We start from the raw sequence: 25,058 nt of genomic DNA, 5'->3' as shown, positions 1-25,058 counted from the left end.
TGCAAAGAACTGACTCATTGGAAAAGACCCTGATGCTGGGAAAGATTGAAGGCAGGAGGAGAAGGGGACGACAGAGGATGAGATGGTTGTATGGCATCACTGATTCAATGGACATGAGTTTGAGTAAACTCCTGGAGTTGGTGATGGACAGGGAGGCCTGGAGTGCTACAGTTTATGGGGTTGCAGAGAGTTGGACACGACTGAGTGACTGAACTGAACTGATATCCAAAGCCTGGTATGGTGGGAAGTGCATAGTCTTTGCAGACAGAGAGACCCCACCTGACTCATGGCCCCTCCTCTTTACTGCACTGCTCAGAACCTTAGTTTCCTCTTTTGCTAATTGAGCACAATATTAGCTGTGTCTCTAGGCTGTTGCAGGGTCTAATGGTGTATCATGTGTCTGGTTGGAATGTAGTAGACCATTTAAATTAAAATGTTGGGCCTCCTTAGACCTGTTTCTTTATCATGAAATGCAGAATATGTGCAAAAAAGTTTATGATCTCATATGTAGACAATTAATGACCTCATATGTAGACAATTAATGAACAATAAGCAGATGTGATTCATGGGGTTGCAAAGAGTTGGACACGACTGAGCGACTGGACTGGACTGAACTGAACTGAAGCAAATAAAAATAAAATGAAACCCCAGGTACCCACTCCCCATTGCCACAAAAGAGAACACTGTTAATCACTCGAAACTTCCTAAGATCTCCTTGATAGCATCCCCCTGCCTACTCCCCGGGTAACTTCTAGCTTGAATTTCATGTCAGTCATTTCTTTGGTGTCTTTTCATAGGTCTCCCTAAACAATTTGTATTTGATTTCATTTTTCTGGCTTTTTAACTTTACATAAATATAATCTTACCAGAAAACACTTTTGTTTTGCATTGTGTTTTCAAAATTTCTTGCTGTCGATGCATGTACCTATAGTTCATTAATTTTTGCTGCTGTGTAGCATTCTGTTCCTGGGATCGCTCTCCATCTAACCTAGTAATGGAGTCATTTGGTGAGTTTCTACATTTTTTACTGTTATGAAACATGTTGTTATAAATATTCTTCTATCCCTTTGATTTTGAAGCTGAAAAGGTCTTTCCAGATGGTTTGTTTCTTTTTGATGTCTGATCTTATCTGTTACTCTTAGATTATGGCGTTTTTGACTGGACTCAGACTTAAAGGTAGCTCTCAGAGAGGACAGCCTGCATGTCGTGGGAATCTGTTCTTGGTATTTTTCTTGGCCTGCTTCATTCTTCTGGTGCAAAGCTTAGCGCATTCTGCAGCCTCTTTCTTGTTTTTCTTAGTATGCTGTTTCTTCAGAGCAATAGGCCAACATTTGTGTTGCAGAAGAGGTTTAATAAGACGCGGAATCTCAGGTGCTTTGGTTCTAGGTTCCTTACCTTCATTGTTTAGGGGCTTTCCCACAGCATACTGGCAGACCTCATCTTCTTTAGAGAGATTAGAAAGTCTGCAGATTCTGCTAGCTCCTTTGGGCCCCGGGCTATGAGGAGTGTCAGTGAGTCCAAAAATATCCTTCTCCCCTTTTTAATGATGATCAAATTGAGAACATTCAGATTGGCACCCACAGTACAACCCCGTATAGACTTGCACTTTCTTTCTTCAGTCTTCCTTGGTCTGTAACAGGAATGCCCCTTACTCAGTAGCAGGTGGGCTCAGCCATGGGTCAAGACACCCTGCTTCACTGGGAAACCTTGTTTGTGGTTCCCACCACTAATTCAGACCACAGAAACCTTCCATTCTTCACTGGAACATCAGCAGCAACTTGTGTGGCCATACACTTCTCATGAAAGGCATAACGTTTTCATTCACTGTCCGCTTCAATGAGTTTTTGGCGGCCAGTGGGAGGGAAAGAGATGTTCAGCTTCATCCCGAAGCAGCCGGCGACCTCCGAGGCACCATGACAAAGAGCTAGACAGATTTGTTAAAAATAAAAATGCTGCACTTTCTTATTTATGGCTGCACGGGGTCTTCATTGCTGTATGCGAGTTTTCTCTAGTTGCAGCGCGTGGGGCCATGCTTCATTGCAATGTACAGCCTTCTCATTGCAGTGGTTTCAGTAGTTGTGGCTTACAGGCTTAGTTGCCCTGCAGCATGTGGGATCTTCCCAGATCAGGGATCAAACCATCATCCCCTGCATTGGCAGGTGGATTCTTAATGACTAGACCACGAGGGGGGCCTGAAACAGTTTATTCTTATATCTTAGCTCAGCCTAGTTGTTTTCCATATCAGACAGCTGAGGCCTAAGAAAGCAGGGCAAGTCCCCAGGTTCCGTAGCTAGTGAATGGCAGTTGGGGCCCATCACCCAGATCTCTGGTCCAATTTGGCTGATGGCTGTGGTAAAGGCCCATGTCTGGTAGTTTGCCTTTTTATTTTAAGCAATTTCCCATACTTTTGATATTATAATTTTGGAAGTTTTATTTGGGAGAGCTCTTTAAGACTCTCCTAGAAATATGCTGGCATTTGCTGCTGTTGAGATGGTTTTTCTCTCTATCTCTGAAGTTGGGGCTATACTGGCCTCTGTCCCATTAATTCTGGCCTTGGGCACACCCCATGGCTATGGACCTATCATAAGCTTCTACCCCTTCAGCAGTGAGAGCCCCTGAGACAGGTTTCAATCAGGGAAGGAATCCAAATAGACCCAAGATGGCCAGGGGGAAAAACTGCTGAGGAAAGAGGGATCTGATTCCTTACAAGGCACTTTCCTAGGAAATGTCCCTTTACTATAAATAGGAATGGGATATTCAATTTTAGGCCCCCTTTAAAAAAAAAAAAAAAAACTCTCTAGGACCAAATTTAGATTGGAGGCTGATGGAATGAATATAGGATGGGGTGATTCTGCGCTGAGACACGTCTGAAAGTTTGAGCAGCTGGTGCGGTAGAACAGCTGAGCTGCAAACAAATAGCAGCTGATTTTAGCACTTCTTATTTCAAGATGCCCTGGTTTGTTAACTCCAGCACTTGACTCACTGGTAAGCTCTTCTCAGAGCCCCTCAGCATCTCATCCCTCTCTGCTACCTGTAAACTCGGCTACCTTGGTTAAGTGATGCCTCTTTCTGGGCTTCAGCATCCTGCATCCTGTCGTGGGAAGAGTAGCCTGTGTTTGTTAAGAGCTTGTCATGTGCCAGGCACCATGCCAAGCACTCTGTGTGGATCACCTTATTTAGTTTGCACAGTAACACCATCAGATGAGAACGTTTATGTTTTTTGTATACGGACGAAATTGAGCACAGAAAATTGAGTTGCATTCAGCACATCGATCCCAGTAAAACAGGGAATTGGGAAATTGTCCCGGGAGAAATCTCTTTGGGCCTCTGTCCCTCATACTTGTTTTGGACTTTTTTTTTTTTTTTTTTTTGCTGTCTGTTTGTTTTTTGGCCATGCCACATGGCTTGCAGGATCTTAGTTCCCTGACCAGGGATTGAACCCAGACCCTCAACAGTTAGCGTGTGGAGTCCTAACCACTGGACTACCAGGGAATTTCCTGTCCCTCATACTTTGAGGAGGAACTATTGTGTGTTCTAGGTGTCCCCCTTTCCACAAGGCCCTTCACATCTGACACCTGGTCATCACATCACATCTGTCAGCTGTGGAACCACAGAAAAGAATTTGGTTAGGATTTAGAGTTTGTGATTTGCATTTGTTTGGAGAGAATGCCCAAGTTTCCTGTCTCCCTTTCATGGAGATCTGTCACCCCTGAAAGTGTAAAAATCACTGACTTCATGTGAAAGTCACTAAGACAACAAACCTCTGCAGTCAATCATTTGAAGACAAGGAAATAAACTTGTTTTTCTTATGAATGAATAAATTTTCAAAGGCTTATACTGATTACTTTTTAATGATCTGACCAAATATTTTGAAGTCATATAAACACAGTGGAAATTCACTGTAAGGAATGTATCTTCAAACTCAGAGTGGTAACCTGTTTTGTGAGTTAAACTATGTATGCACTGCTGCTGCCGCTGCTAAGTCGCTTCAGTCGTGTCCGACTCTGTGCGACCCCATAGACGGCAGCCCACCAGGCTCCCCCATCCCTGGGATTCTCCAGGCCAGAACACTGGAGTGGGTTGCCATTTCCTTCTCCAATGCATGAAAGTGAAAAGTGAAAGTGAAGTCGCTCAGTCATGTCTCTTAGTGACCCCATGGACTACAGCCCACCAGGCTCCTCTGTCCATGGGATTTTCCAGGCAAGAGTACTGGAGTGGGATGCCATTGCCTGCTCTGTATGTATGCACAGTTGTCCAATTCTTTGCAGCCCATGCACTGCAGCCCGCCAGGCTCCTCTGTCCATGGGATTTCTCAGGTAAGAATACTGGAGTGGGTTGCTAGTTCCTCCTCCTGGGGATCTTCCCGACCCAGGGATCGGACCCAGGTCTCCTGTACTCTTGCACTGGCAGGTGGATTCTTTACCACTGAGCTACCTGGGTCTTTTCCAGTGAATTAGTTCTTCACATCAGATGGCCCAAAGTACTAGAGCTTCAGCTTCAGCATCAGTCCTTCCAATGAATATTCAGGACTGATTTCCTTTAGGATGGACTGGTTTGATCTTGCAGTCCAAGGAGCTCTCAAGAGTCTTCTCCAACACCACAGTTCAAAAGCATCAATTCTTTAGCACTCAGCTCTATTTGTGGCCCAACTTGCACGTCCATACATGGCTACTGGAGAAACCATAACTTTGACTAGACAGACCTTTGTCAGCAAAGTAATGTTTCTGCTTTTTAATATGCTTTCTATGTTGGTCATAGCTTTTCTTCCAAGGATCAAGCGTCTTTTAATTTCATGGCTACCATCACCAGCTGCAGTGATCCTGGATCCCAAGAAAATAAAGTCTGTCACTGTTTCCATTGTTTCCCCATCTATTTGCCATTAAGTGATGGGACCAGATGCCATGATGTTAGTTTTTTAAATGTTGAGTTTTAAGCCAACGTATACACTCCCCTCTTTCACTCTCATCAAGAGGCTCTTTAGTTCCTCTTAGTTTTCTGCAATAAGAATGGTGTCATCTGCTTATCTGAGGCTATTGATATATATCCTGGCAGTGTTGATTCCAGCTTGTGCTTCCTCCAGCCCAGCATTTCGCATGATGTACTCTGCACATAAGTTAAATAAGCAGGGTGACAATATAGAGCCTTCATCTACTCCTTCCCCAATTTGGAATCAGTCCATTGTTCCATGTCCAGTTCTAACTGCTGCTTCTTGACCTGCATACAGCTTTCTCAGGAGGCAAGTCAGGTGATCTGGTATTCCCATCTCTTGAAGAATTTTCCACAGTTTGTTGTGGTCCACACAATCAAAGGCTGTGGTAAAGTCAATAAAGCAGAAGTTGATGTTTTTCTGGAACTCTCTTGCTTTTTCTATGATCCAGTGGATGTTGGCAATTTGATCTCTGGTTTCTCTGCCTTTTCTAAATCCAGTTTGAACATCTGAAAGTTTTCAAGTCACATACTGTTGAAGCCTAGCTTGGAGAATTTTGAACATTACTTTGCTAATGTGTGAGATGAGTGCAATTGTGTGATAGTTTGAACATTTTTTGGCTTTGCCTTTCTTTGGGATTGGAATGAAAACTGACCTTTCCCAGTCCTGTGGCCACTGCTGAGTTTTCCAAATTTGCTGGCATATTCAGTGCAGCCCTTTAATATCATCATCCTTTAGGATTTGAAATAGCTCAGTTGGAATTTCATTGCCTCCACTATCTTTGTTCATAGCGATGCTTCTTAAGGCCCACTTGACTTCACATTCCAGGATGTCTGGTTCTAGGTAAGTATCACACCATCATGGTTTTCTGGGTCAATAAGATCTGTTTTGTATAGTGTTTCTGTGTATTCTTGCCACTTCTTCTTAATATTCTTACTATTCAATAGTAATAGTAATCAATAATAACAATGGTTTGTATTTATTGAGCACATATTGTATTTGGCTCTCTTTTTAGGACTCTACATGAATTAACAAATATAATTACCAGAACTGCAGTTTGAAGTAGGTACCAAACTACTTTGTTCATTTTACAGAGAAGAAAATTGAGGTGCAGAGAGCTTAAGGATTTGTCCAAGGTAAACCTGAGACCAGGCCAGAATGTGTCACATTAAGTCTGATGGCAGATATCTAATACAGAGCAAGTTAATATAGTCACTCTTTGGATGACCTTCATTATAATTCCTTAACTCTGAGACTTTTGCCTCTTCCTGAAAGGTCTAAGATGAAGGAATCAAACATTGCTTAAATACCTGACAGGGGACAAGTGTTTTCACATATGTTATTGGCTCTTCAATACTGTTCCAGGCCTGTATTTATCATGGCACTTTTTGGTTGTAGGTTTACCTGTTTGACTTTCTCTTTGGCTCTGAGCTATTCACTTATCTCTGTATTGGTGACCTTTTGCTGTAGTTAACAAGCCACACCCAAATTTCAGTCGTTATTCAGGTCAGCTGTATCTCTGCTCAGCTCAGTCCCAAGAGCCTGGCCATTCCAGAAACCCAGGCTCTGAGGTTCTCATGGCAAAGGGCAGAAATGCCAAAGTCTGCACTGACCAACATTACGTGCCTTTCAGGTTTCTGCTCAGTTGGAGTGCACGTTATGTTTACTTGTATCCTCACTGGTCAGACTAGGAATGTGGCCATATCTGCCACTGGGGCAGGGGACATCCTCTGTCTCCCTTGAGGTGCTGGCAGTCATGTGGCAAAGGGCATGGATGAATAAACCCCTCACTGGGAAGGGCACAAGCAGTTGGGGATCATCACGCAGTGTACTGCCATCTGAATGATCTTGGATGAACAACTCTCTTTTATTCAAGAGAAAACTGAAGCCTGGAGATACTATGTATGTGCTCAGTTACAGAATTCTGTGACTTGAGCAAGTTTTACTGATTCCATGTGCATGCTTGTTGCCCATCTGGTTTCCAACGTCATCTCTTTCTGCTCTGAAATGTATACTCTATTCTTGGGCCACACTGAGTTTTATGTAATTTATCAAAGCAATGTGTACATTCATAATCTGTGACTTGGTGTATAATGTTCTGTTTGTAGTTGCATTTTCCTCTTCCTATCCTGATAAATGCTCATTCTTTTCCTGAATACTCAGGGCCTCTGAAAGCATCACTTGTTTCTCCTAGACTTTGTGGGGGGAGCTCCTTCAGTCTTCTCTGGTGTCCTCTTACCTCGGTGCTATGTCTTTGCGTTTTAGTTGTGCGTGGACTTCTCTCTTTCCTCGGCCAGGCTGAGATTTTCTGGAAGGCAAAGGGGGAAGGGCTGCTTTTTAGGTGTGGGTCCCTACAACAGTACAGAGAAGGGGCTGTAAATGTGCTTTGAGATAATGAATAGATGAAAATTTCCTACCTAAGAACGACACTTGTCAGCGTGCGTCAGTAGTCTTGGAGTTCATGTCTACATCAAGAAGGTTGGATTTACATCATCTCAGAACAAAAGGCCTAGGAAATTGGTCCACTGTCATGACGTACATGTATTCCAGCTGCATATTGTTCTTTCCTTTAAAACTCGGCAGTTTTTAGACATGTTTCCACATTGAGTGATTTTTATCCCTCCATTTTCTGGTCGAAAACAGGCACCAATTATTCTCTTTAATTAACTGGTTTTATGTTATTAATTGTTTCTAACTTACAGAAGTCCCACGAGACCCTTTATATGTTTCCAAATGAAGCCAGGAAGAAAAGTGCATTAATTATACACACAAACTCCTTTTGGCGAATTAAACATGATGCACAGTGAACATGAAATGGCTCGCCCTCCTGGGCTGTCAATCTTGTCATTAGTGATGGCTTGTATTAGTAGTATTGACATGGGCTTATCCAAATTGGATTCTGCAAAGAGTCATTTTAATTTTGCACAAATGTGAAAAGATGAAGTAGTTTGACGTGCCTTTTTTTCTTAACTCCCTCCGTTGCTGAGTGACTGGAGCTTCTCTGGTTGTGATACCAACTTCATATTTTATAGTGCTTGTAAAACACCAGATGTTTCCTTATCAGGCCACAGAGCAACTGTAGGTGAGTCTCACAGGTGGAGATATTGACATTCTGCAGTTAAATCAGGTCATGCCTCTTAAGTCTGCAACCAGAAAGGGGCAGATCCTTTAGAGTTATTCACATTTTTAAATATTTCTCTGAGCAGGGATATGAACAGAGTTATGTCTAAGCCCCTTTCTGATCATTTTCAATGGGCAGCAAAAAGGAATTATTCGTATTGTTTGGGCACCAGTTCTGTTCTAAGATATGAAAGTGAAAACGTTAGTCGCTCAGTCATGTCTGACTCTCTGCGGCCCCCATGAACTACAGCCTGCCAGGCTCCCCTGTCCATGGGATTCTCCAGGCAAGAATACTGGAGTGGGTTGCCATTTCCTTATCCAGGGTATCTTCCCAACCCAGGGATCAAACCTGGGTCTCCAGTATTGCAGGCAGATTCTTTACTGTCTGAGCCATCAGGGAAGCCCCTCTAAGATATATTGATGAGAAAATACGTTTTTTGAACACGTATTATGTGCCAGGTGCTGTTCTAAGTGATTCACAGGACAGGCTCAGTTGATCCTGAGGTGATCCTCAGTTGATCCTACCCTGTGAGGTAGGGTTATTATCATCCTAATGCATAGTTGGGGCAGAGAGAGATTAAGTCACTCTCTTAAGGCCACACAGCTAGAAAGGGGCAGAGTTGAGATTCAAGCCCCAAAGTTGGGCACTGGATCCCAGGCTCTTAGCTCTGCATCTCAGTGCCTCCCCAGCAGTGATATCATACCCTTCTATTAAGGGGCATATGATCCCCTGCAGGAGGCAGTCAGAAATTCAAAGCAATATTATACATGGCTGTGGTTACGTATGATGATGCCGTGGAACATGATCATCAGTCCCCCAGGAGGCATGCATACAGGATTCTGGGATTGTTCTCGGCCACCGCTGAGTTTTTGTCTTGAAACTGCATTGTCTGAAAAGCACAGTACATTTCCAAGGCTTCTTTCTTTCTGAAAAGAGCTTGTTGTGATGTTTAGAATACTCTAGGGAAATGACTCACCTTCTAACCTAAAAACAAAACAAAGAATCCCTTAGGTTGATTGTCTCTGATGCCATTCACTGAGGACCTGTGTGTGCTGGGTGATTAAGACCCTGAAGAGCTTCCCAGGCAATTGTGTATCCCCCAAAACAGAAAATAGTTGTTGAAGTTTATTGAGGACTTACTACAGGTCAGTCACCATCCTCAGTTCTTTACACAATTTTTTATTATAACTACTTTAAAAATAGGTGTTTCACCTGCATTCTGCTGGGAATTGAGTATGAGTGAGTTTGAGCTATGCGTCTACTTTAAAGGCAAAGTCTTTCCTCAAAATAAAATGTTGAGATGATTGAGTTTTACTGTCTCTGAAAAGATCATATTATTCAACAATATTCATGGAATATCTCCTATATGTTAAATATTAATAGTATCCTAGGTCCAAGGGAAACAGCAGTGGATCAAACCAAAATGCTGCTCTCAAAATGGAGCTAACATTTTAGTGGAAACAGATAGACAATAAATTCAATTAAGCAGATCTAATACTAGATACTTAAGAGTGATGGGAAGAAATAAAAAAGGGAAGGGGGATAAGTAGTGAGTTAATAACATTGTTGTGTGCATTCTCACTCAGTTGTATCTGACTCTTTGTGACCCCAATGGACTGTATAGCCTGCCAGGCTTTTCTGTCCATGGGATTTTCTAGGTAAGAATACTGCAGTGGGTTGGCCTTTATTCTCCAGGCGCTCTTCCCAACCTAGAGATCGAACCTGCGTCTCCTGTGGCTCCTGCATTGGCAGGCAGATTCTTTACCACTGTGCCACCTGAGAAGCCCCAAGCAGTGAGTTAGTTGCAGTTTTAAGTAACCAGCTAAGAGAGGACCTCTGTGTATGTATGTATTTATTGAAGTTTAATTAAAAATCTAGTCACCACTTCTGCTTAGGGTCTATGATTTTTCTCCATTGCTTTCATAAAATCCTTATGTACACGGGCTTTCCTGGTGGTCCAGTGGTTAAGAGTCCACCTGCCAGTGCAGGGGACAGACACAGGTTCAAGCCCTGGTCTGGGAAGGTCCCACATAGCATGGAGTAACTAAGCCCGCGTGCCGCAACTACTGAGCCCTCCGGCTGCGAATACTGAAGCCTGCGCGCTGCAGAGCCTGTGCCGTGCAACAGGAGATGCCACCGCAGTGAGAAGCCCACGCCACAAGGACGAGTAGCCCCCACGCACTGCAACTGGAGAAGGCCTGTGTGCGGCAAAGACCCAGCGCAGCCAAAAACAAATGAGTGCGAGTGAAGAAAGAGTCCTTATGTACAAAGCGCTCAACAACATGGCCTTGCCTACCTCTCATCTCATAGAGCCTACCCCCGCCCCCCACCATAAACTGTGCTCCCGCCCCACGGATAGATCTTCGTTTCCTTGAACATCCCACATCCTTTTGTCCTCTGCCTTTTTGTGTGCCATTTCCTCTGCTGGCAACACGTTCTCACTTCATCGAGGAAGCTTTTCTGGGCATCACTCACTCCTCTAGTTCCACTTCATTCCATCCCACAGTGTCTGACTTAAACTTTATTGGGGTTGTCTTTGCTTAATCCATGTAGAAGGAACAGGTGTACATAGACAAGGAGGAAGGGAAGAAAAAAGGGGAAAAGGACAGGAAGATAAGCCTGAAAGGAAGGGAAATTAAAGTTAAAGGAGGAAGGAAGGGAAAAAAGGAGGGAAAAAAGGGAGAAAGAAAGGGAGAGTGGATAAAAAAACAGAGAAGGAAAGGAAGAAATTAGTTTAAAAAATTTTATTGAAGTATAGTTGATTTACTACCTTGTGTTTAATTCTGCTTAACAGAAAAGTGATTCAGTTATATAAATTCTTTTTCATAATCTTTTCAATTATGGTTTATCATAGGATATTGAATATAGTTCACTGTACTGTATTGTAGGACCTTATTTATTATCCATTCTGTATATAATAGTTTGTATCTGCCAATCCCAAACTTCCAGTCTTTCCCTCCCCCACTGAAATCAGAGTTTCTGATCAGACACCACAAGGCCAGAATTGCATTTTCAAGACAGGAGTCTGGAGATTAATTGTGGAGAGGAAGTCGTTTAATTCTGGCACTCATCTGCCCCACTTTGGCAGCTCTTTTGCAGTTTCATTCTTTGAGTCAATAAGACACTGAATTTTCTGTGGCCCCTGGGACTGAACTCTGCTGATAGAAGGAGGGAAGGTAGGGCTGATGAGGGAATATGCCTCTGCAAACTCCTCTTGCCTCTCCCGAAGCATGATGAATCATAGAAGTCCTGATTGAAAATTCTAATCACAGCTTTGCTGTCCTCCAGACCCCACCCGTTGACAGTTGATTCACTCTTTTTCATGCCTGCTGCCTCTCTCTAGTATGGTGGCTCTTATGCAGGAGTCTATCCTTAGCAGACAAAGCATGATAAATTGGCCGGGGTTCCCTTCGTCCTTAGAACGTAGGATAGGCTGCTTTTTTTAGACTGTTAGGGCCTGTGTGGGACATGGTCATGAAGGAAGGAAGTAATACAATATTGGGTGTGCCTGTTTGCTGCTGCTGTTGAGAAAGAGAATGATGCATTAGGAAGAAAAAGTAGATTGCGAGCATCCCAACCCCCCACCTGCAACCCAAGAGCAACTGATGCGGAAAATCATTGATCACCATCAGTGCCCCAACGGAGTCTGCGATTTCATTGAAGATGTAATACCCCTTTCAAAATCAGAGTAGTAAACAATTTCTAAAATTGAATCTCAAAAAGAAAAATCAACCCGCATAAAGTCTTTGGACTTTTTTAGGTGATTTAAGATCCAGAAGGATTAGGATTGATTGATTTTGATCTTGGAAGGAGGTTCACAGCAGTTCTGGAATCTGTGGTCTCCCTGGATATGATGCTATGAATGTCAGTCAGATACTAGCTTATTTTATTTTTTAATTTGATTCTAGGACCCCGAGTCTGTATTTAATGTTTCAGTGAGCAGAACAGTTATGTTTGGCTCCAGCGAAAGATTGATAGAAGCGATTTTCGGCTGTGGAATCAAAACATAGTGAAAAAATGTCACGTTTAAATAAAATGCAGTACTTGGAGGCATCATGTGGTCTCATAATAAATGAATTCATGGCACAAAGTTGACATATTTTGAAGGAGAATTTCTTTCAAAAATTTGAGGTGATTCATTTTTATGATTAACTGCAGTAAAAACAATTATGAAAGCATTTTTAAGGGAAAGAAGGAGGAGCTTTGAGGTGTTCATAGATAACATCCTATTGTCTTCATATTATACGTTGCCTTATGCAGCCTATGAAGTTGTATGTTTGTGAAGTTTGGCTGAAGGCCCTGGAGCTCTGGGGGTGCTCATTCGTCTCAGGGCTCATTTGTTATTTGTAGTTTGGTAGGGGGAGGGGCAGGGAGCCTTAGCAGAAGCAATGATGAGAAATCCACTGGATTTGAATTCAGAGAGATCTGAGTGTAAATAACTCTGTGTGACCCCAGGCAGGTAACCTAGCCTCTTGACATCTCCCTGTCCGTTCCTAAAAACTGGGACAAAACAAGGTAGAAATGAATACGCGGTGTCTAGCATAGGGCCTTGCATGTACTTAGTAAAGGGTCAAAAACATAATGGCAAGCATCAGTAGTGTTCATTTTGCCAACATGGTTGGGTATTTACTCTGTTGTCTGTTTTGAGCCTCTCTGAGGCCAGGAGCCTTATCCTCTTTATTTCTATATCTTTAGATAGATATAGCACAGCATGCTCAGTTAATCACTAGTAAATTCTGTGTGAGTTGAATATCACAGATATCACAGATCTCAAGGATCTTATAATCCAGAGAGGAGTTGGGTGGACTAACAAGGAGTGGGAAGCCAGGAGTAGGAGAGGACTGGACTGAGAGTAGCGTCTCAATTTTGTAATCAAGCCTAGTGCAGTAACTAGTTCATGTGGAGCTCTCGGAAAATATCTGCTGAATAAATTGAGTTGAAAAGGCAAGAAGTGAGATTAGAAGGTTAAAAAAATCTATGAATTAGCATCCTCCAGAGAAGCAGAACCAAGAAGATGTGTGTATATATAGAAAGGTTTATTTTAAGGAATTGGCTCATGTAGTTATGGAATCTGGCGGTTTCATTTAATGAACGCCTATGTATGCTTCAAAACCCGATTCCTTGTTTATTATCTCTTTATCTCTTTAATGCTATGAAGATATACACTATTATCTGCAATCTACAAATGAGATTATTTGGGGGGGGAGTTCAAATTTGAAAGTTGCCTTTTCATGTAAAGGTATTCATTTTATATTACTTTTGATTCTCGACTTTGCTTCATTTCCTTTTTGACTATATAACTAGGATCCCTAGAAAATGACACGTGCAAAACACACACCATTTTACATGTGAGGTAGCCTAATAGTTATTTCTCAACAGGGAGAAATGACACGCAAACATGTGTGAGTGCTTGCGGTAAGGTCACGGTCACTGGACTGGGCTCTTTGCAGCTGAATGGCCCCATGAATGTCAGTGATGGCCATAGCTGAACTCCACTTATTTTCACTCCCATCTGGGGCTCAGTAAAACTCAAGTTTGTCTCTGCTTGAGGAAATCACATAAAAAGATGTGTAGGTATGTGAGTGTTCACACACATGTATGTCTGACCCTTTACCCTCTTCCCTTACGTGTATTTGCAGGCAACTTGTTATCCTTATTATCTTTCTCCCTAGAATCATTTGATGTAATTGCTTCACAGAACTCCTTGCGACTCCTTAGTGGGCTGTGATCTTTTATGCCTCCAAACTCCTGAGTTCTTCCTGCCTTGAACGTTCAGCTTCTTCCTCTATCCACCTGACGGACTCCTAGGTATGCTTCAAAACCTCGTTCAGATGTTAGCCCTCTGAAGGATACCCTGTCTTTTCTTTGGGCCCCCAGTGAGTTCCGTTACCTTTGGTGGCTCCTCTTGGACTTGTGTTTGCCTCTGTTGTTGGCCTTATGATGCTGCCGTATAATTAGTTCTGCCCATGAATCTAGTGCCTCTTTGTATTTAACAGTCTTTAGAGTCTGGAAAAAAAGCAACTAGATTTGAGTCCGAGATCTGCTCTTTACTGATTTTTGAAACTTGAACAGGTGACTCAACATTTTTGGGCCACAGCTTTCTCATTTGCAGACTGCAGATAATAGTGTATCTCTTTGCAGTATTAAGTAGGTAATAAAGCAGCTAGCACAATGCCTATCCCATGGTGAGCATCCAAGAAGTGGGGTGCTGGTGTGACTACCTCAGTGTGCCTTTTCCTTTTGTTTTCATTTGAGCCTCTCTGAGGCCAGGAGCCTTATCCTCTTTATTTCTATATCTTTAGATAGATATAGCACAGCATGCTCAGTTAATCGCGAGTAAATTCTGTGTGAGTTGAATCCATAGAATCATTTTACAAATCCATAGGCTGTGGTTTGCAAACTTTATCGTGATGATTCATTAAGGGGATTTTCATTTTCATGTCTGGACATGGGACTGCTTCTCTCCCCAAGAACCATTCTACTAAGTTGATCTGAGTACATACAGAGAAAGCTTGTTCAGTTCAGGCCTCAGGGCCAATTGGAGGCTGTGTTGTCCTTTTCTTGTGCATCTCTCATGAAGCATTTAACATAAGCAAACAATAGCATGTGGTTTGTTATTACACAGCTTTGAACACACAGATGTGGTCATTTCTATTCGTGGATGATAGTAGTAAGGAAGGAAATAGTAGAGAGTGATGAAATCAAGCAGATCTGTTTTCAAATTCTGGCTGTGCCATTTAAAAGGAGGGGTGTGCAAAGACCAGTTCCTTAAGCTCTCTCTGCCTCAGAGTCGTCATTAAAACATATATTGATGCCTCCACTGTGGAGAACAGTATGGAGGTTCCTTAAAAACCTGAAAATAGTTATATGATCCAATAATCCCACTCTTAAGCATTTACTTGGAAAAGATGAAAAACTCTAATTTGGAAAAATACATGCACCCCAGTGTTGATTGCAGCACTATTTACCACAGCCAAGACATGGAAATGACCTAAATGTCCATCAACAGATGAATGGATAAAGAAGGCATGGCACATACATATAATGGAGTATTACTCAGCCATTAAAAAAGAATGAAGTATTGCCATTTGCAGCAACACGGAGAGACCTAGAGATTATTATACTGAGTGAAGTGGGTCAGAGAAAGTCAGATATCAGATGATATCATTTATGTGTGGACTCTAAAAAATGATGCAGATGAATGTATTTACAAAACAGAAATAGACTCATAGACATAGAGGACATAGTTATGGTTACCAAAGGGCAAAGCAGGGGAGGGATAAACAGATGTATACTGCTATATGTAAAATAATCAACAAAGACCTACTGTATAGCACAGGGAACAATATTGAATATCTTGTAATAGCCTATAAAGGAGAAGAATCTGAACATACACACACACACACACACACACACACACATATATTACTGTATACCAAAAACTAATGCAACCCTGTGTTATACTGCAATAAAAAAAATAACAAAGACAAAAATTAACAAAACAAGAATAGGATAAAGATAGTGTCTGTCCCATAAACCTGAAAGCCAACTAATTTGATGGATATGTAGCTTATCACAGAGCTCAGCACATGATAAACTCTGAATAAAGGGTAGCTAATCAGGATAGCAATTCGGGGTGATGTGCCAACGTGGGCTAGAAGAAAGGGCACTAGGCTTTTGCTGTTGAAGGAATCAGGTCCATTTCAAAATGTCTGTGCCACTGGCAGTGGTTTTTTTGTGCTGAAATAAAGTTTTCCATGCCTGTCTTTTCCTGCCCATGAATGAATGAATCCATTTCAGGATAGCTGCACAATGGTGAGATTGTGCAATTGGTAAGGAAAAGAGACTACAATCACTGTTTTAGTCATATAAAAATATTATTTTGTAGTGACTCTTGGACAAACTGCAGATGAACGTGATTCAGTTTTGTCCATAGCTTTTTTTGTGTATGTATTCTTTTCCCCTTAGTAGGGAACATTCTCCCCAGTCATGTGAAAGGACCTGATATGGAATTCCACCGTAGCCACTGAACTAATGCGTGTTGCTTTTTCCTTGAAGGTGCCTAAGTGGTGGGACTGTATGTTAATCCTGTCCTGAAAGGTATCATTTAGCAGCAGGGGAAATATGTTACTCTGTGCATTAACGGAAAAGAGATTATTTTCAAACATTTCAAAACCCTGAAGACTCTGTTCAGGGACCTTCCCTTTTTTTCACTACCCATTTAGAGAAAAGGTACCATAGCTATCCACGATTTAGAAATAGGGCTTTAAGTCTAGGGAAGGAAACTTAATGTCAGAAAATTAAAGGTGAAATGTGTGCTGCTCAGGCAGTCTGGATGCTACACAGAGCCCTGTAACACACACCACACACACACACACACACACACACAAACAAAAAACCTTTTACCCAGAGTATGGTGGTGATTTTACAAAAGCAAGGTTAGGGTTACAGAAGTGCTCAGAAATTCTACCAATGCCTGATGGTTTGGGTTGGAAAATATCCCACTTAAAGCAGGAAGGAGAGATAAAAGCAAAAAAAAAATGGAACAAAGGAAGGCTGTGTCAAAGGATGTGGGGCTGCAGAGGAAGGAGACTTAACTCTGTTTCGAATGGGGGGAGAGGGTCAGCTCACCTGCCCAGAACCTGCCAGGAAGGAATGGGTCTGAACTGGATGCTTGCTGTCGTGGCCTCCCCTGCAGATGGCTGGACCTCCCTCTTAACCTCTGTAGATGGAACCGTGTTTGGGGGAAGAATGAAGGAGCTAGGCTGAGGGTAAGTGGTTTTTCCCCTGAAAACTTTGGAGTTTTCTTGGAGTGAGAAAAAAAAACCCATACTGCAGATTGAGGGGTAAATTAGAGGCATTTCTAGATGAGAAAAGCCAAGTGACATGGCTCAGACTTTGTGTAGTCAAGCAGGAGAGAGTGGGCTGCTGGTTGGATACTGAGCCAGCATCTTGGAGATACTTGTCAGGGGGAGAAACACATCCTGGTTGGTTCTTGGAGGGCAGATTGGTTTTCATTCCTGACTCTGGCAAGAAGAGTGAGGCAGGGAGACTATGTCACCTTTCCGTGCCTCAGTTACTTCACCTGTACAATGGGGTGATAAGACCTGTGTCACCAGTACTTGAGACCTTAAATGAGGCAATACAAGATACATATGCATACACGTATATATGTATATAGTGTTGGGCTTAACTCTTAAATATTTCCTGCTTCTCGGCTACCTTCAAGTATTTTGCAGCCATTTGTTTATATGGCAATCATAGATAAGGGTCACATCCTATGTGAACAGTTTCTAAAGCTGGACACAGATGCCCCCTGTTCCTGGCTTTTCCAGTGTCCTCTTCTTTTGTAGTCCCTGTGACAGTTTAGCGGTCTTGGGAATTTCTCAGTGGTCTGTTTCCTGCAGTGGACAGTGAGTTTCTGAGGAGCAGAGAAAACCTACTCTCTCTGTACCTGCAGACCTCGTTTCATGGTGCTTCACTTTACTGCCTTCTCAAGATACTGCGTCTGTGACAAACTGAAGGTATATGGCAACCGTGCATCGAGAAGCCTCTTGTTAACCTTTTTACCAGCAGCATCTGCTCACTTCATGTATCTGTGTCACATTTTGGTAATTCTTGTAGTGTTTCAAGCCTTTTCATTATTGTTGTATTTGTTATGGTGACCTGTGATCAGAGATCTTTGATTTACTACAACTTGCTAAAGGCTCAGATCAGTCAGTTCAGTCGCTCAGTTGCGTGCGACTCTTTGTGAGCCCATGGACTTCCCTGTCCGTCACCAACTCCCGAAGCCTACTCAAACCCGTGACCTTCGCATTGGTGATGCCATCCAACAATCTCATCTCTGTTGTCCCCTTCTCCTCCTGCCTTCAATCCTGCCCATCAGGGTCTTTTCCAGTGAGTCAGGTCTTCACATCAGGTGGCCAAAGTATTGGAGCCTCAGCTTCAGCTTCAGTCCTTCCAATGAAAGGCTCAGGTAATTGTTAGCAGTTTTTCACAATCAAATTTTTTAAATTGAGGTATGTACATTGTGTTTGTAGATGTAATGCTATTGTACACTTAGTGACAATAATATAGTGTAAACATAATTTTTATATGCACTGGGAAACCAAAAAATTTCATGTGACTCTCTTGGTGGTCTGGAACTGAACCCCCGATGTCTGTCTCTGAGTATGTCTGTATTTCCATCTCTTAGCAGCTTACCTGGTGCAGAGGAAACACTCAGTAAGTTTTAAGAACTACATCACTTGTCAGTTTGTTTTTTTCAGGTTTGCGTTAATATGTCATTTGAGGTGAATTTGTAGTCTTGTGTTCCCCAAATACTCTCGCTGATTGCTCCAGGTAATTGTGATCAAAGGAAGGGCCAAATTGCTCCATCTACTCCATCTAGAAGGGAACCTGGAAAGTTGTCAAACTTAGCTCACTTTCTTGAGCTTAGAATGAAGACAAAGTAGTTTTGCTATAGTGTCAGAGGAGTGATTGCCCTCTGACGCTCATCCACAGACCGCATTGTGGTAGCACCCTTGTTTTCCCCTGCATCTCTCACGTACCTGGAATTTGCTTTTTTTTTTTTTTTAGCGGTCTCTGCCTCAATAGAACTGGGAAGGCCCATCTGATACTTCATAGCAAAACCTTAAAATACAGCCTAAACCAGATAAGAATAGGCCTTTTGGCTTTCCAGGTGGTACTAGTGGTAAAAGAACCTGCCTGCCAATGTAAGAGTTGGGCACGACTGAGTGACTTCACTTTCACTTTTCACTTTCATGCACTGGAGAATGAAATGGCAACCCACTCCAGTATTCTACAGAGGAGCCTAGTGGGCTGCTGTCTATGGGGTTGCACAGAGTCAGACACAACTGAAGCGACTTAGCAGCAGCAGCAGCAGACTTAGCAGCAACAGCCAGTGCATGAGGCATAAGAGACATGGGATCCATCCTTAGGTCAGGAAGATCCCCTAGAGGAGGAAATGGCAACCCACTCCAGTATTTTTGCCTGGAGAATCCTGTGGACAGAGGAGCCTGGCGGGCTGCAGTCCATAGGGTCGCAAAGAATCAGACACGCCTGAAGCGACTTAGCATACACATGACAATTTTGTCTCTCATTATGAGTGCTGATAATAAGCAGAGTTGAGGATGGACATTTAAATTATGGCTTAGACAACAAAACATCTCTAGGAATGAAATTACTGTTCAAGTTACTTAATGAGATCTTGAAATCACTTAAATGTGAGTCTAATCAACTCTGGGGGCTCTGAACTCAGAACCAAAGTGGATCATTGGAGTAATGATAAAAAGCATCGTGTGATGACCATTATCTCACACATTTGTGCAATAAACTAGAGTTTATAAGCCTCTTTCATATCAACAGAATCTTAGCAAATTAGGACAGGAAGGGATCATAGAAGTCATGTTGTAATTCAGCCCCTTTATCTCATGAACGGGGGAAACGGGATGTTATTTCCATTGCTTTAAAATCACTTCAAAATGCCTGGAAAATCAGAGCTATGATTACCTCAACATTTTCTGGATATTCTTGAATTTTGTATTTTATTACAAATGTTTTGTAAGTATCGTCTTGAACCTGGCCATTTCTATTTTAAATCTAAACACTAAAAATTGAAGAATGAAAAACAGCCAGGAGTCATTTTTTTTTAAATTAAGGTATCATTGATATATACCTTTGTATTAGTTTTAGGTGTCCAACGTAGTGGTTTGCTATGTGTATATTTGGGGAACTAATCACTACAGTCAGTTTAGTTAAGAGCCATCACTACACGTTATGTTATTCCAACTGTTTTTCTTATGGTAAGAACTTTTAAGATCAACTCTTTTAAGCAACATTGCTCATTTACAGTATAGTCTTGTGAATGGTAGTGACATGCTGTATGTTACATCCCAGGGCTTGACTTCTCTTGTAACTGGAAATTTGTACTATTTGATCACCTTCACTCATTTTGCCCTTACTTCCCCACATCCTGGGAACTGGGATGTTTCATTTGATTGTCCTTGCAGGCCTGTTTTGCAAGGTAGACAGGGCGAATTTATTATTCCTACTGCACCAGAAGAGGAATACAAGGGTTGAAGATGAGAAATGTCTAGGTCTGTTGATACACTTTGCTGCTGCTGTCCTGATGCTCCTGAGTCCTCTCCGACTTTAAGTAACCTGCCTTTGTTGACACTTCACCTGCTCTGTCAGCCTTCCCTGCCCTTGAACTGAACTGGCCTCCCACTTTCCCTGTTTGCCCTGTTCGATGTCCTATTACCACCTTTTGTTATGGAAGGTATATTTTCTTTTATCTGTTGGTTTCCTCCACAGAATATAAGCTTCATGGGCTTTATTTATTTTGTTCACAGCTAGAATCCAAACACCTGAAATAGATCCTGCCATATGTAGTTACTCAATAAATGCTTGTTAAATGATGGAATGAATAATTAAAGAGGTAGATGGTAAACTCAGATAGTGTGAGGTAAAGAGACTTAGGAAAAAGCCTCACTAGATTTTGAGAACTTCGCCTGTCCATTTGATCTGCTGTAATCTCAGCTCTTCATTCATCCATTGAACAAATATTTCAGAGTAAATATTGCTTCCTGTGTTCTGGACAATGATCCAGGTATTTGGAAGCCACAGTGACAAAACAGATTAGAAAGTCCTATCCAGGAGCGCTTCCACTTTATTTGAGGGGGGTGGGGGGGATGAGTTGTGGAGATGATAATAAATTTAAGAAATAGAATTTATAAATAAATGTATTTGTAAATTTATAAATAAAAAATATATATGTATATTTATTTGTAAATAAATATATAGCTTTGCAACTGTATGTGTGGGGATAAGAATTAAAATATGAGGAGACAAGCAAACTAGAGATAAGAAGTATGGGGTTCCATTCTACATGTGGCTAAGAAAGTCTCTCAGAATTGACTTTTCACTGTCTAATGAATGAAGATGCAATCAGTAATTGTTGAAAGGATGAATGTTTTAAAATCCCAATTGTTTCTGCATCAAAATAACCATGAGATAGCATTCTTCAAGTAAAATGCATAGAATGCTTTCAGACTAGTACCTATGAAATTAAGTTGAATCTCAAATCTAACCTGGTGTGTGGATTCCTCTTCCAGATTTTCCCTGCTCCTCTGAAGTGGGTAAGAACTGCCACATGGGAGCTGACCATGGTGAAGCCATGATGTAGACGTTGCTCAGCCCAGTTAAGCCCTTTTGTGAGTGAAAGTACATATCCATGGCAGTCAAACAGCATCCAGGTCCAACGTCACTCACCTCTTCCACTTTCCAGCTCTGTGACCTTCACATTTCCAGGGTTTTCATTCTTCCGGTGATGCTGTTAATTTCTACATTGGCCATCTTTCTAACGTGCCTCCCAGTTCCTGACCTACAATAGTAGGTCAACAGACATTCATTTCTCATTCCCTTGTGTATCTGTTTTGCATTAAAATTGCTCTGTTATGGAGGGATTAGAGTACCATGCAAGTGTGAAAAAGAAACAGTCCTTTTCTGTGCACATGTACCAGCAGTAATTGCAGGGCTGTGATACATGATAACCATCTCATGTCAGCTCATAAACGATGGTACATTTTAATCAGATTTTAGATGTTATGAAGGCTCCAAGTAATTACAGTTATTTTTGCCTTAAAATGCACTGCTCTTATTAAAATTCTTTTATTAAGTCTCCCTGCACCCTGGTAGTTATGGAAGCTTGTAGAATTTCTAAGTCAGGTTAACTGGGCAGGAGACAGCAGTCAGACAGAAGCTCTTATTATTTAGATTCAGGAATAGGTCCAAAAAGATGCTGCTGCAGATCCTGGACTTGCTGGTAGCACTGGAACTCAGAGGGGAGGCAGGCTTTCCTGTTATCTCTGCTGGTTCCTGCTCATTGTTGCTCATCTTTCTCCTGATATAGTGCTTTATTTCTCCTTTACAGACTGCCCTCTGGTCCCTTTTCTGTGAGGCAGTTATTATTAAAATGAGAAAAGAGATGCTCAAATACATTATTATTTGTTCATCCAAAACCCTTTACCACTGGTGTGCTCTGTGTTAGGTGTTGAGCCAGGGGATCAAAAAGTCTGTGCAGATGTCCCTGGCCCAGAAGGAAGGCAGATCCAGGATGGGAACACAGATCCCCAGGTGCAGCCTCAAGGTTCTTTCCATTTCACTGTGTCAAAGACTTAGGACCAACTTAAGGGCCAAACTGTAATATTACTAATGATAATCACCCTGAAAAAGATTGGGCTGTAAGATGATACAGACGAGCCAGGATCATGAAGTAAACAAGACTGTGTTTCTGCCCTCAAGTGTGCATACCCTATCAGGGTAGCACTTGAGAAGCCTGACGACATCATCAAATATCACCAGTTTTCTGACCAGGGAGGCACCATGCCAGGGGTGTTCCATGCATGCTGTAAAGTCCGAGCAAAGCTTTCTGATGACTGTAGTGTTATCCCTGTTTTACAGATGACAAAACAAAGGCTCTGTGTCTTACATAACTCACCCCAGGCAAGTGTGCCCCAGAGTCCGTGATCTCATGAAGCACTAGTGTTCAGGGGCTGGGGGTGGGGATGGGAACTGCATTTTAATGGGATTGCAGACAGTGGCAGATGTATTAGTGCCCAATTTCCTCACAAACCGCTGACACTTGTCCATTTTTTTTTTCTAGAACCTTCTCTGGCTTTCCCCTTGGTTCATTGGGGTGACCATGGGAGCCTTCTCATTTGAGAAGCTGCTGGGTATGCCTAAACTCACACCTTTTGAGCTAATTGTGTACAATTTAGCATTTGCAAAGCGCTGACAGTCCTCATTCAAACCAAGTGTGAAAGTTTTTAAATTAGCTTTCACAGTTTTATTCACAAGCAGCAAATGCAAAATGGCATAGGATCCATTTTTTCCAACCACTGTCACGATGACATCGCTGAAGGCTATCTTAGCTCATTTCCTTCAACAGTTAAGAGAAGAGGCTGGCCAGGGGCACTGTTCTTAGTAGACGAACGTTCTAGAAGAGATCGCAGTGCTGTGGTTTCTAAAATAATAGATCCACCAGTTACATGTTGGCAGCCTGGAACAGCATGTGTGAAGAGTAGGAACTTTGGAATTGGATGGTCTTGGGTTTGGTATCTTAGTTCAATTGCATACTGGTTTTTTTTGCAGCATCTTATTCTTGCATACTGGTTGTATGAATTTGGATGGGTCAGTTATACCATTCTTTAGCCTCAGCTTACCACATTGTGTGGCTTCCCTGATAGCTCAGTTGGTAAAGAATCTGCCAGCAATGCAGGAGACCCCAGTTCAATCTCTGGGTTGGGAAGATCCCCTGGAGAAGGGAAGGGCAACCCACTCCAGTATTCTGGCCTGGAGAAGTCCATGGACTGTATAGTCTGTGGGGTCGCAAAGAGTCAGACACAACTGAGTGACTTTCACTTTCACTTTGCCTCATTGTAAAATGGAGGTAATGTTTCCAGTTTTTAAAGGCTCTGGTGAGGATAAAATGATAACACTGTATGTCAGCTTGGCACAGCAGCTGACATCAGAGAAATCTCAGTGAGTTAGAGCTGTTAGATTCATCTTGAACTTTTCCTGCAAATAATATTTGCTGTCTTGGAATTTTTTTCCAGTAGGAAACATTTATTGAGCATCTATTGTGTGCCAAGTGCTGTGGAGATAAGTTGATAACAAAACAGACACATAAAAACAGCCTTATGATACAGCATGATAAGTGCAGTGGGGCAGTGGTGGTGCAGAACAGCTTCTGATCACCTTGGAGGGAGTGGTGATAGACAAACCTTAGGGAATCTTCAATGGGGTATCATCTTACACTGGTCAACATGACCATTATTAAAAAGTCTACAAATAATAAATTTTGGAGAGGCTGTGGAGAAAAAGGAACCCTTCTACATTGTTGGTGGGAATGTAAATTGGTGCAGCCATTGTGGAAGATAGTATGACGATTCCTTGAAAAACTAAAAATAGAGCTACTGAGTAATCCTGCAATTGTACTCCCGGACATATATCCAGAAAGAACTGATTTGATGTTCATAACTACACTATACACAATAGCCAGGATGCAATCTAAATGTCCATTGACAGAGGAATGGATACAGAAATTGTGGTACATATATACAGTGGAATATTACTCAGCCATAAAAATGAATGAAATAATGCCAGGGTTGGACCTAGGGATTATCATACTAACTGAAGTAAGCCAGAGAAAGACAAATATGATAGGATAGTGCTTATATTGGAAGAAGGATACAAATGAACTTATTTACAAAACAAATAGATCCACAGATATAGAAAGCAAATTTATGCTTACCAAGGGGGAAAGCGGGGAGGGATTAATTGGGAGGTTGGAATTGATATATACATACCACTATATATAAAATATATAACCAACAAGGACCTGCTATATAGCACAGGGAATTATACTCAGTATTTTGTCATAACCTATAAGGGAAAGAAATCTGAAAAATAATTTATATTTATATATGTATTTATATTCTCTTTATTTACTCATGTATTCTTTTTATAAACTGAATTCCTGTGCTGTGCACCTGAAACTAACAAATATTGTAAGTCAATTCTACTTCAATTTAAAAAAAAAAGAAAACCTTGGGAAGCAGCATAGTTTTGAAAGATACATATGAATCAGTGAGGTAAGGAGAGTTTCAGGGAAAGAAAATAACCCACGACAGAGGCAGAGAGGTGAGAAAGAGTGAAGTTCATTCAGGGAAATTCTAGGTGTTTCCCAATGGTTGCAGCATACTGTATGTGAGTAAGTAACTTAACCTGCCTCCACTTTCTCACCTGTAAAATGGTCGTAGTTATAGGCCCTGTCTTATAGGGCTGTTGTCAGAATAAAATGAAGCAAGTCAAGGAATATCCTTGGAATACTCCTTGGCACTAAGTAGCAGAGAATGTTCTCAATTACCATCAAGCAGTGTTGAAGCATGTTTAATGGATATCATTACTTAAGAGCTTGAGGACTTTGATGATGTCAGAGTGCGTTCT

General features: G+C 41.8%; 1 protein-coding gene and 1 pseudogene across 8 annotated transcripts in view; one reads left to right on the top strand and one right to left on the bottom strand.

Moving 5' to 3' along the window:
• The window catches only part of DAB1 (DAB adaptor protein 1), a 467,365-nt gene that overhangs the window by 67,389 nt on the left and 374,918 nt on the right, over positions 1–25,058 (top strand). The window lies entirely within an intron of this gene.
• Positions 984–1,883, bottom strand: LOC138433668 (small ribosomal subunit protein eS6-like; annotated as a pseudogene).

Source organism: Ovis canadensis, chromosome 1 (assembly GCF_042477335.2).
Source record: "Ovis canadensis isolate MfBH-ARS-UI-01 breed Bighorn chromosome 1, ARS-UI_OviCan_v2, whole genome shotgun sequence".
NCBI classification, from domain to species: Eukaryota; Metazoa; Chordata; class Mammalia; order Artiodactyla; family Bovidae; genus Ovis; species Ovis canadensis.
This window is presented reverse-complemented; position numbering and strand designations above follow the sequence as displayed.